At 40.8% G+C, this 13,321-nt stretch overlaps 1 protein-coding gene across 2 annotated transcripts in view; it reads right to left on the reverse strand.

Moving 5' to 3' along the window:
* Positions 1-13,321, reverse strand: part of WT1 (WT1 transcription factor) — a 61,849-nt gene that overhangs the window by 20,111 nt on the left and 28,417 nt on the right. The window lies entirely within an intron of this gene.

The raw sequence follows: 13,321 nt of genomic DNA on the forward strand, positions 1-13,321 counted from the left end.
AACAGGATTAAATGACTTCCCAAGGGTCATGCAGCTAGTAAGTATCTGATGTCAGATTTGAACTCAGCTCTTCCTGACTTCAGACCCAGCACTCTAACCACTAAGCCACCTAGCTGCCTGATTTTCCCAGTTGCCAAGGTTCAAAATCTAGGATGTCTTCCCTCTCTACCACCTCCCACATTTGATCAGTTGCCATAGTCCTATTGTCTCTACTTCAGTGAAGTCTCCTGGGTCTGTCCTTCCTTTTCCACTCCCGTGGCTATGACCTTCTATCTGGACCTCATCACCTCTTGCCTAGACCATTACAATAGGATCCTAATTGGTCTTTCTGCTTCTGATCTGTCTTCTCTAAGCTATCCCTTCACCACACCACAGCCTCCATGTCATGGCTCTATTCGGGCTTTCCAGCTTAATTTCACACATCTTCCCTTGACATACTCTATCTTCTAACTAAAGTCTCTATTCACCAATCTCATCCTCAAATTGTGGTATAGAGGAGAGAACATTGCCTCTGGGTTCAAATCCTGCCTCTGACACTGACTACCTATATGACCATGAATAAGCAACATCACCTACCTTGGCCTCAGTTTCTTCATCTGTAAAATGAAAGGACTGGACAAGGTAGTCCTTTCCAGCCTAAGATTTTCCTCCAACTTCATTCACTGACACCCCCACCTCCCACTTCAAAGAATGGGTTGGCTGCCCCCCTCCTCCTCTGACATCTCTATTTGTTGAAATTGTTCTCCTCCTTCAAGGTCTAGCTCAGGTGACATCTCCTTCCTGGAGTTTTCTGATTCCCCACCCTGTCCCCTCCAGCTCCTCAGATCTTTCACACTTCCCAATTTGAGTCCTCCTAGACACTAAAAACTCATATTACATTTATTTCACAGGATCATAAATATAGACCTGGAAGGGTCATCTAAGTCCTCATTTTACAAATGAGGAAACTGAGACCCCAAGAGTCATAAGAGTAGTCAGAGGCAGAGCAGGATTTGAACCCAGGCTCTAAGTTCGGCACTTTCCATAACACCACACTGCCTATATGTCATATCTTCTCCTAAGCAGCTAGAAGTCACGGAGAATGTGTCTTTTGCTTTGCTCTTTATGCCCTGGGTGTAAATCATAGGATTTGGAGCCAAAACAAACCTTAATGATAATCTCATTCAACTCTCTCACTTTATGGATGAGGAGTTTGGAAGCCTCGAGAGGGGCAGGGAATGTCTACCAGGTAAACTGGAGACCCAGCTTTTAGAAGGGGTTTCGAGGAGGGGCCAATGTAGAATTCCCCATTTGGTTCCAGCCCTGGGGTTTTAAGAAATGCTCATCTGGCTTCTTGGTGCGGGATCATGATAGCAAATTCAGAGAAGTGTGTTGTATCTCTACTCAGCCATCTCTCAGAGGCAGCTAGGTGACCCAGTTGATAAAGCTCTAAACCTGAAATCAGGAAGACCCAAGTTCAAATCCAGCCTTATTAACTGTGTGACCCTGGGAAAGGAGAGTCCAGGTCAAAGTCATGAAGAAAACAAGTTAACAGTGCTGGCCAAGTGTGCATGGGAAGCAGCTAGGAAAGAGATGACATCACCAAAGCTCTTGGCTGATAAGGCCCGTGAAGCTCTTTCTGCCCCTTTGTTTAGCTCCGAATTCTGCAGGAAGTGAGACCATCACCCCAATGGACATCCTCAAAGGTGGAGTTCAAGGGACGTTGTCCAGAGTGAGGAAACCAGAACACAAAATAGTGAAAATGCAAAATGTTCCAAAATCCTCGTAGTGTTTGTTTGTAAGCTCATCGCAAATAGGGATTCTTTCATTCATTTCCTTTGTTTCGCCAGTGCCTAGGACAGTGCCAGGCAAATAGAAGAAGCCTAACCATGCTTGCTAATTGATTGGTTCACTCTAAACTGGGGCAGGTAGATGAGCTCCAGAAGGACCACCAAGCAGAATTTCTCAGGGATGTTTCATAACAAAATTGAAGAAATAAGAACAACTCCATTTCTAGGGGGTTTTAAGGCTTGCAAAGCACATTCCTCATCATAGCTCTGTGAGGGGGCTAGTGTATTTTTATCCCCATTTCACAGATGAGTTAGCTAAACGAGTTTCTTCTCCAGGAAATGTTTCCTAATATTATATTGATAATATTATTAAATGACATAATAATAATATTAAATAATATTATTTCTGATCCCCTTGGTTGTTTTGCCATAGGCATACACACTCGTGGAGTTAGACCTAGCAGGGAACTCAGAGGTCATCTAGGCCAATCCAGTTCAATTTACAGTTAAGGAAATTGAGTCCCAGGGAGATTAATGGACTTGATTTGGCTAAGGTCTTACAGATAGTAAGTGACAGAGGCAGAATTTGAAGCCACCCCAATGCTCTTTGCACCATGATGGTCCTCACTCCCTCCTCCTCAAATTATCAAGCATACGCTGACCTTCCTGACTCCAGAGCTAGTGCTCATGTCAAACTCCCTCTAAGCACCTAGAACATGTGTAAGACACTAGTGATTCAAAGATAAGACAGGATAGATCCCCTACTGGGAAGGAGCTTATAATATAATAGGGGGAGGGATGGAGGGAGGGAAGAATGTACACAGCTGTGATAGGGAAGGATATGAGAAGTAGAAAGACAAGGATCAGACAAAGTGAGAGAAGAAATGAGGAGGGAATGATCAGCTTCAGGTGGAAAGGGGGTAATCAGGAAAGGCTTCCTGTAGGAGGTAGCAGCTGAGTTGGGTGTTGAAGGAAGGAAAGAACTAAATTACATTGACGGAGATCTATTCCAGGAGGTGCGTGAAAGTGTGAGCGAAGGTTCAGAGGGGACAGGACAAGAACATCAAATGCAGAGTAGGCCAGTTTGGCTAAAACACAGAGTATCGGTGGGAAATAAGAGATGAAGGCAGGTTGGGATCAGAAGGCAGAGAACCTTAAAACTGAAATCCAGAGTCTATATATTTTATTTGATAGGCAATGAAAGTTCGTTGGGTACTTTTTTCTTTTTAAACAAAACACTGATATCAGAGTGGCCTATAAGGAAGATTATTCTTTCAGCAGGGTGAGACAATATATTTGGAGTCAGAAGACCTGGTTTCTCCTTTCATTTCTGCCACTTACTATAACCTGTAGTTCTTTAAGCAAGAAATACAATCAAGTTACTCAAGTTCTCTGGACCTAAATGCCATGCCTGGAGTCAGGAAGACCTGAGTTCAAATCTAGCCTCAGATACTTACAAGCTGTGTGACCCTGGGCACATCACTTCACCCTGTTTGCTTCAGTTTCCCCATCTGTAAAATGAGCTGGAGAAGGAAACAGCAAACCACTCCAGTATCTTTGCCAAGAAAACCCTGAATGGGGTCATGGAGAGTCAAACACAACTGAAAAATGACTCAACACAACAACAAAAAAAAAGCCTTTTCGTTTGCAAAATGAGGATGTTAGACTAAATGACCATCAAGGTCCCTCCCAACTGTAAGTCTATGGCCTCTTTATTCTGTATATACTTAGGTATGTACATATTATCTCTCCCGATAGAACTCAAACTCTTTGAGGGTAGGGACTCTTTCATTCTTTGTCTTTCTATGCCAAGATTCAGTTGTTCTTCAGTCATTTTTCAGTTGTGTCTGACTCTCTGCAACCCCATTTGGGGTTTTCTTGGCAGAGATGCTGAAGTGGTTTGCCATTTCCTTCTCCAGATCATTTTACAGATGAGGAAACTGAGGCAGAGTGAAAGAACTGCCCAGGATCACAGTTAGTAAGTGTCTAAGGCCAGATATGAACTCAAGAAGATGAATCTTCCTGACTCCAGGTGCAGAGTTCTATCCACTGCGCCAACTAGCTGCCCCAAGGTACAGTGCTTGCCACATATTAGTTATGTAATAAATGCTTGATTAGTGGATAATCCTGGATAATTAGTGGATAATGACTTGTTTTGAAAATCCTAGCTTTATCTCTTACTACATGCATATGATGGAGTCACTCATTTAGAAACCAATAGCAATGGTTAGCTTTTGTCAACATGGGGCCATTTTTCACTGGTGATACACAGGTGTTTTGGGAACTGAATGTGGCCTTGCTCTCTGGGACATCTAAACTATGTAATATGTATGTAGATATAGTGCCAGAATGCTGGGCCATCAGGTCATCGTTAGCTTCCTCTGTTTGACTATTTCATAATTCTTTGTAGGAAACAATATTTTGTTCATTTTTAATGCTAATGGTAAAGAATTGGGGTGGGGGGAAGGATGGAGCTCGGGAGGGAAGCCCATGACAGGGCCTCCTCAGGATGCCTAAATTACTATTCTGTGACTCAAGATTTCTGTTGGTATGAATAAAAATCATGCCTAACCAGCAAAACAATATTTAGTCATTTTGGTACCTGCTACAAGCCTTGCTCAGGACAAGCAAAGCAAAATGAACCTTGCAATTCAAAATGCAAAAATATCACAAGCAGGAATTGGACCAAATCAGTCTGAGCGTGAGAGAAGGAGGTAATCAGGGAAGGCTTCCTGTAGGAGGTGGTGGCTTCTAGACTGTTAAAGCCTCTGTAGAATGAAAGCTCCATAAGGACAGTTAATTTTTTTTGTCTTTGTATACCCAACATCTAAATCCTTAATAAATGCCTGTTGATTGATTGTTTGAAAAGAATTCCTGTGCTAAATTTTTGTGCTCTCTAAATTTCAGTGCCTTGAAGCAAAGACCCATTGACCTCACTCTCATTACAGCTTTGCTAAGCAGCACTTGTATGTGATTCTTCTAAAAAAAAATAACATATAACATAACATATAACATAATAACATAGCAGCTAGTACATGCTAGGTTCTATGCTAAGTGCTTTTTATTATCTCATTATCATTTTCATTATCTCATTATCTCAATTATTATCTCATTTGATATTCGCAACCCCGCAAGATAAACTCTATTGTTATGCCCATCTTACAGATGAGGAAACTGAGGCAAACAGCCGTTACATGTGCCACCTGGCTGTCCCAAGAAGAATAATCCAAATCGCCCATAGTTTTTTGTAAGCACTTTCTCCTGATCATAGGAAGACAACAAGGGAGTAAGAGTAGTTATCAGTCCCCCATACATCTAGTGACTTCATTTCCTACAATAGTCTGAACCTGGCCTTACATATTTTTTTCCTAGGCAGTTGAAAAATAAACCAAGGAAAACTTGCCTCGTAGTCTGCCCTGGTAGTTTGTAAAAGCAGGACCCATATGACCTGAATGCTAACCTCTGAGCCATTGAGCATTCAGCTGTAGCCCAGAAGATCCCTACTACATGGACAACAGCTTTTAAAAATAATGATAATAATTTTGATCTTCCACAGAACATGTGAAGAGGTTTATTTCTCTAAAAAAAAATAGATATAACCCTACAGATGAGGAAAAGCAGAACTGTGTCCAAGAGCCAGATCAATGGGAAACATTGAAAATAAATAGTACTTTCTGAAAACAATTAGCATTTCATATGAATATGCAGAAAGGAAAAACCTGGAGCCTGCAATCTCTCTCACACACTTTCTGTTATTGGCTAGGGAAGTCTCAGCTCTCCCATTCTGAAACACAGCAGGGTGGTGACATCTTGTCTTCACCTGGCTATTGTTTCCAATCAGGATGAAAGCAAATACCATGGGAAGATTCTAGGCTCGGGCACATCCTGGGAAATGGAATTCAGGCTCTGAAGCCTCATCTCTACAATTGGGAGTATGAGCCTCTCCTCACCCAATTTTCTTTTGCCTTTTTTTTTCATTAGTGTAGGGAGTTCCTGGAGGACCTGCCTTCATAGATACAAGTCAGCACCCCACCCCCTCCTGCCCTTTTGCACCTTAGGGTCTCAGAGAGTTAGTCGTCTAGAGCACTGAGGAGTTATGTGACTTGCCTGGGGATTCACAGACACTATGAGTCAGAGATGGGACTTGAACCCCAGCCTTCCTGACTTTGAGGCCAGGACTCTTATCTCCTACACTACATTTCCTCCCTCCTTCCCTCCCTCTCCCTCCCTCTCTCTCTCTCTGTCACTCTCTCTCTTTCTCTGTCACTCTCTCTCTTTCTGTCTCTGTCTCTGTCTCCCTCTCCCTTTCTCTCCCTCTTCTCTCCCTTTCTTCTTCTTCTTCTTCTTCTTCTTCTTCTTCTTCTTCTTCTTCTTCTTCTTCTTCTTCTTCTTCTTCTTCTTCTTCTTCTTCTTCTTCTTCTTCTTCTTTTCTCTCTCTCTCTGTCACACTCTCTCTCTTTCTCTGTCACTCTCTTTCTGTCTCTGTCTCTGTCTCCCTCTCCCTTTCTCTCCCTCTTCTCTCCCTTTCTTCTTCTTCTTCTTCTTCTTCTTCTTCTTCTTCTTCTTCTTCTTCTTCTTCTTCTTCTTCTCCTCCTCCTCCTCCTCCTCCTCCTCATTCTCTCTCTCTCTCTCCCTCTCCCTCTTCCTTTCCCTCTCCCTCTCCCTCTCTCTCTCTCTCTCTCTCTCTCTCTCTCTCTCTCTCTCTCTCTCTCTTTCTCTCTCTCTCTCTCTCTCAAACAATAGGCAGAGCCAGAGGGTCAAATGCCAAATAGAAAAATTCGCATTTCATCCTAAAGGCGATTGACGACCACTGGATCTTCTTCAGTGGGCAAGTGGAATGGACAGACTTGGGCTTTCTAAGTATCTCTTTAGCATCTGTGTAAGGGATCATTTGCAGCAGGGAGGGAGAGACTAGATGGAAGGAGGCCAATCAGAAGAAATTGCAGTAGTCCAGGGAAGAAGCGATAAAGGCTTTGACTAGGTTGGTTGTAGAGTAAGAGAAAGGAAACAGAAGAGGGAAATGCTGTGAAAGTGGAAGGGACAAGACTTGGCAACCAATTGCATATGGGAGCTAAAAGAAACATAGACGTCATCTAGTCCAACGCCCTCATTCTACATATGAGGAAACTGAGGCTCTCCTGCCTCCAAGTCCAACACCCCACCCTCTATGTGAAGTTACTTTGTATTACCTTGTGTTGCAATGGATCCCCAAAATAGAATGAATAAAGTCTTTGAGGGCTGGGGCTATTTTTGTTTCTGTTTCAGTCTTTGTATGGAGTTCTCAAACGGTATCCTTTAGATGGAAAAGAATTCTACTCTTTCTCTAAGGGATTTTTTGGAAACCATCACTTTTGGGGGAAGCGAAACCTTGACTAAAATGGAAATCAAGGCAGAGGTGGCAAATTTTGAGATGATTCTACTTGCCATTTGGAAGGAGTGACTTCCTCCAAACTCACCACTTGTCCTTTGAACTAGTATATGCCTATTTCACATTGAAATCAGGGACTTGGAAATGAAGAACAAATGAATGTCCCTGCTCCCTTATCAATAGGGGAAAAAAGTTTAAAAATAATTTAACAGTTGTTCTGAATAGAAGTGTCAAACATAGCTGATGTATGTGGCAATACTCCCCACCCACCCACCACCCAACCAGATTAAAATGTAATTGGGCAATATTTAACAAAATAAAGAAAACTACAATAGAACATGGACAATGCTAACATGTGGTTTTCTAAGTCAATTTTACACCACAGCTGTAGAACATCTGTTTGCTGGACCATTTTTTTCCAGTGCCTTGTCTACCAACATTGTTCCTAGGGGCAAATAGCAATACTTGAAATTATTCTACTGAAACATGCACAGCATGCTTCCTGCTAGTAAGTCTTTAGAAAGGTTTGAAAGGAAGAAACAGATATTGAACTTTGGTCTGGGAGCCCTTAAGCTCATAGGACTTAGACCTGGGTGGAATCTTAGAGATCATCTTCTCCAATCCCATCAATTTAAAGATGAGGGAATTGGAGATGAGGAAAGTTAAGTGACTTGACCAAGGTCACACAGCTAAAAAGTAGCTGGGCTGAATAAGAAATGATGAGCAGGCAGATTTCAGAAAAACCTGAACTGATGCAAAGTGAAGAGAGCAGAACCAGGGAAACATCATACACAGTAAGAGCAATATTGTACAATGAAGAATTGTAAATGACTTAGCTATTCTTAGTAATACAATGATCCAAGACAATTCTGAAGGACTCATGACGAAAACTATTATCTGCCTCCAAAAAGAGAATTGATATTGTCTGAACACAGACTGCAGCATACTATTTTTCACTTTCTTTCCCTTTTTTGTTTTGTTTGAATCTTCTTGTACAAAATGACTAATATGGAAATGTTTTACATGCTTACACATGTATAACCTTTATCAGATTGCTTACCATCTGGTATGGGGGGAGGGGAGGAGGGAGGGATAGAATTTGGAACTCAGAACTTAAAAACAAACAGACGTTGAATTGGTTTTAACATGTAATTGTAGGGGAATAAAATATTATTAAAAAGAAAAAAGGGGACAAAAGAATAAATAAGGTTAAAAATGTTCTGGAAAGTGTTAGCACACTTTGGGAGTCTTGTCAAATTATTTAAGATGAGAACTCATTAATAGTCTGTGTGTTAATATTGCTAGGGTAAATTGTCTATAAATTGGGCAAATAGTCTAAACTGAATGAGAGTCCAGAAAGAAATGAGTGGGAAAGGGAAGCAAAGTGGGAGAAACAGAAAAGAGAGAAGTGGGGGGTTGGAGAAGCTACTGAATTAGTCTACTGTAAATGAGAGGAACAAGGGACTCGGCATTAAATCATAACCAAACATTTCCTATTCCACAAACCCCAGAGTCTCATCCTTTGTTCTTCACATTATGGCTAACAGCCCTCAGCCAAGCCGAAGACAAGAAGATAATTAATGAAGAACCCAAGAGCAAACAGAACTGCATTAGAAGAGAAATCAAGAACTATGGAGGAAAGAGGGGAGTCGGGGGCGTGGATTTTCATCGAGGAAAACTCTTCTCCATCTTTGCCTTGCATCTCAAGCCCAAAGCCCCTCAGGAGCCACTTAGAAACAGGCCATTCATTTTCAAGATGTAAATCTCTTGGAAGGGTACCTTATGTTCACAGAGTCGGAGATTCGAGGTGCTGGGCTGTGTATTGTAACTCTTGGCCAGAAGAGACAGATAACTCATTTGGCAAAGATTCTCAGTGATGAGACCATGTCTAGCCCTGATTTTCTACAGATTCTACAGTCTTGGCCCTACCAAAACGTCAGCCTGATTTTTACCATAGATCATTCATCTCAATTCTCATTCTCTGTCTGTCTGTCTGTCTGTCTGTCTCTCGCTCTCTCTCTGTCTATGTCTCTCTCTCTGTGTCTCTTCCTGTGTGTGTCTCTCTCTCATTCTTTTTCTTTTTTTCCTCCTTGAAAACATCCACAGGTCAAATACTCCATGCTCCTAACAGACTGCGAACTTCTTGGACACGCAAGAGAACATTTGTTCTGCTCCATACTCCGTCCATATTTCCATTGTGTTCGATTTCCCACTCCCCCTTCTCAAGTCCCCGGAGGATAGCCTCTTCCTCATTTTAATAGCTTGGACCCCAGTCAAGGTTGATGTGTTTCTCCATTTTGCAGGATATTTTCTCCAGAAAAGACAAAACAGTGTCTAACAGTGTTAGCTTAACAGCCTGGGCTTTTTTTTTAATCCTTTAGAAACCAGAAACCATGAAGAAAATGGAAGAAAGATGGTTTCTTTTTAAAACTCCAAATTGAACGGAAAAGTAAAGTATTTTTTTAAATTACACATGATGGCTTATGCTACAGAAATAATCCCCTTAAAACTCATCTTTCCTTAAGAGCCCCGCTTTTAAAAAAATCTAATAGTGTTTTGGTGAGACAATGAGAGGTAATGAGCCTCCTAAAATATCTTATGCCTGCCTTAAACTCAGTCAGAAATAGCATATTCTATATTAGCAGCCATAATAAATGTCTCTTCCTGGTTTCCAAGGCAGCATAGGCTTGACTACCAATCATTAAATGGATCAACAGGCATTTATCAAGCATTTGTCATGTACCTAGCATCATAATCATGTGACTCCCCTGCTCACCCTGTTGTCTCTAGCATAAAATACAAATTCTTAGATCTTGCACTGAAGACCTTCCTCCATTGGGCTCTATCTGACGTTTCCAGATTGATTTCATTTTATTCCCCTTCACACACGCCATGTCCTAGCCAGACTATTCTCCAAACTTACCATGCTATCTCCTGCCTCTTCTGTGTACTCATATGGACTGGGTTCAGCACTTACAAGGTATTACATCCTTATTCCTGCCTTCTAGAACACTCATGTCCCATTGAGGCTCAGTTTGGGCACCACCTCTTACATGTATATTCCCATGTTCCCCTGGCCCAATGTGTTCTCTCCCTCTTCAAATGTTCCAACTATTTCAAATTTCTATTTTAGAACACAGGTCACAAGCTAAAGTTTTGTTTGTTTTTTAAAGACAAGAACCGAACCTCTAACTTTCGTCACTGAGGTTATCCAATACATACTTTAATCCCAAAGATATTTCTGTAGCACTGAAGGAGAAGGGCTTCTGCATTCAATATCACAGGCAATAAAAGGTTTACACCCAGGTCTCCACAGTCAAAGCAAAGAGCTGAACTGGAACAATTAACTGACTAAATCATATTTTTTTATCAGGATTATGTAATTACCTTTCATCTTCTGGCTTAGCATCTCAGCTTTTATGATGCAAATATGTAATTTTCAAAATAGAAATAGTAGTAAAGACTCACAGCGGCACAAAATCACGGATCTATAATGTGTCCAAAAAAGCCAGGCTAGTGATCACTAATCCCTTCTAGCTTGGACACTCTGTGGTTGAAAGCTCCTCTCAGTTCTGATGTGCTATGCTCTTTGTTTGAAGGTTTGTTTTCTATTCTGACATTCCATATTCTAATATCCCACCAAACTCTGCCATCCCATGTTCTGTGTTCTAGAGTACTCCAGCTCTGACATTCTGGGTTCTGGTTTCTCAGGTCCCTTCCAGCTCTGACACTCTATATTCTAGGTTGTAAGGTTCCTTCCTGCTCTGACATTCTGGGTTCTGGCTTCTCAGGTTCCTCCCAGCTCCAACACTCTATATTCTGGGTGTAAGGTTCCTCCCTGCTCTGACATTCTAGGGTCTGCCTTCTAAGGTTCCTCCCAGCTCCAACACTCTATATTCTAGGTTGTAAGGTTCTTTCCTGCTCTAACATTCTAGGATCTGGCTTCTAAGGTTCCTCCCAGATCTGACACTCTATATTCTAGGTTGTGAGGTTCCTTCCTGCTCTGACATTCTAGGATCTGGCTTCTAAGATCCCTTCCAGCTCTGACACTATATTCTAGTTTGTAAGGTTCCTTCCTGCTCTGACATTCTGGGATCTGGCTTCTAAGGTTCCTCCTAGCTCTGACACTCTATATTCTAGGTTGTAAGGTACCTTCCAGCTCTGACATACTATGATCTAAGTTCTAAAAGCCCTTCTATTTCTCCAGCAGGCCATGTTCTGTTTGTTTAGTTTATTTGTATTTACTTATACACACAGTGTTGTCTCCCCTCGCAGTAGAACATAAGCTTTTGGAGGGTAGGGATGGTTTCATTGGTGCTTCTCTTCAGAGGCATGATGACAACAACAATTAATAATAATAATAGCTGTAATTTAAATAGCACTTTAAAGTTTGCAAAGTGTTTTACCAATATTGTCTAATTTTGTCCTCACATCAACCCTGGAAGGTGGTTAATATTATCACTCCAATTTTATAGATGAAGACACTGAGGCAGACAGAAGTTAAGTGACTTGCCCAGGGTCATACAATTAGTATGTATCTGACGTGGGATTCAAACTCAGGTCTTTCTGACTCCAGATCCAGCACTCTCCACAATGCCTAACACGTAGCACAAACTTGAAAAATACTTATTAATTGATTGATTAAGTGTCCTAAGGGCCCTTCTAGACCTAACATTCTATTATTCCATAAAAAAAGGAGGTTACCCAAAGGTGCTGATCCAGAGTACAGTGGAAAGTACCAGAGTAACATGAGTCACCTGTTCTGTGGAGCGTGGAAAAGTTGTGTCACTTCTTTGACCCCTTCTTTCCTCATCTGTAAATCTGGGGGCAGTAATCCGCCTTCCTCACAGGGATTTGTGAGGGTCAAGTGAGGTTACACAGGCCAAATGCTATATAATGGGAGAGACTAATATTTATTTATTCAAATGCAACAGTGCCACGGTGCCCAGAGCTCTGGGTCTGAAGTCAGGAAGACCTGAGTTCAAATCCCTCATCACATACTAAGTTGTGTGACCTTGGGTAAGTCACATAACATCTGATTTCTTCATCTATATGATGGGGATAATAACAGCAGCTACCTCCCAGAGTCATTGTGAGGACGAAATGAGATAATATTTATAAAGCACTTTGAAAACCTCAGAGTGTTAAACTCTAAATTCCAGCTATTATCTCTGCTGTTTTCGTGGTCATTGTCGGCACCATTGGACACTATTCATAGGAAATCTATGGCTTCTGAACACATTGGGCACATAGAGATTGTCTTGCATTTCAATAGTCCTTTTTCCAAATGCATTTAACCCACCAATGGGTTCAGTCTGGAGAGGGAACTACGGTATAGTCAGGCAAATGAATTTTTTAAAACCCCTAAGCCTTTTCCTCCAGATAGTACAGAAGAAGGCAGACTCATGAATAACAATAATAGGAACATTTACAAATTGTAGTTCTATAATTATAATAATATTAATATAATTATATTTATTATAAATAAAAATATTGCAATAACTATAATAAATACAATTATATAATTCTTTAAGATTTCTTGAAAAGCCTGTACTTAATCCTAAATATATCTGTATACACATAGACATTTATACATACTCAGTAGGACTTGTCATGCATATATATGGATATATGTGTATATCTGTATGTATATGTCCTACATACACATAGATTTATGTACATATCTATTTGTAACTGTATATACTGTTACATATGTATATAGATCTATAGATAGATGTATATATGTATAGACGTATGTATAGATGTGTGTATATCTATATATACATATAGATATATGTACATATATGTACTTATGTATGTATATATGTATGACAAGTCCTGTTGAATTACTCCAGTAGATACTATACCCAATTGATCAAATATTAGATCATGGCAGTGATCTTTTAAATTTACCGAATTTCTTGGTAGTTCTTTGCCTGCCCACCAACCCACCTTTTACCTTTGCAAATTTCCAAAATCCCTGGTATAATTTTTTTTAAAGTCCTGAATGCTATTAGGAAGTATAACACATGAAAAACATGGAACGCTTCACAGCCACCTTCAGCCTCTCCTGTGGGATAGGTTTGGTTTAAGGGAAAGGGAGATAATTCTTAAACCCCAAACTGAAGAAAGGGCCAAAAGGGAAAGAAGCCAGCTAAGGGATGCCAAAGAAGAGAAAGAATGG

Source organism: Trichosurus vulpecula, chromosome 6 (genome assembly GCF_011100635.1).
Source record: "Trichosurus vulpecula isolate mTriVul1 chromosome 6, mTriVul1.pri, whole genome shotgun sequence".
NCBI lineage: Eukaryota > Metazoa > Chordata > Mammalia > Diprotodontia > Phalangeridae > Trichosurus > Trichosurus vulpecula.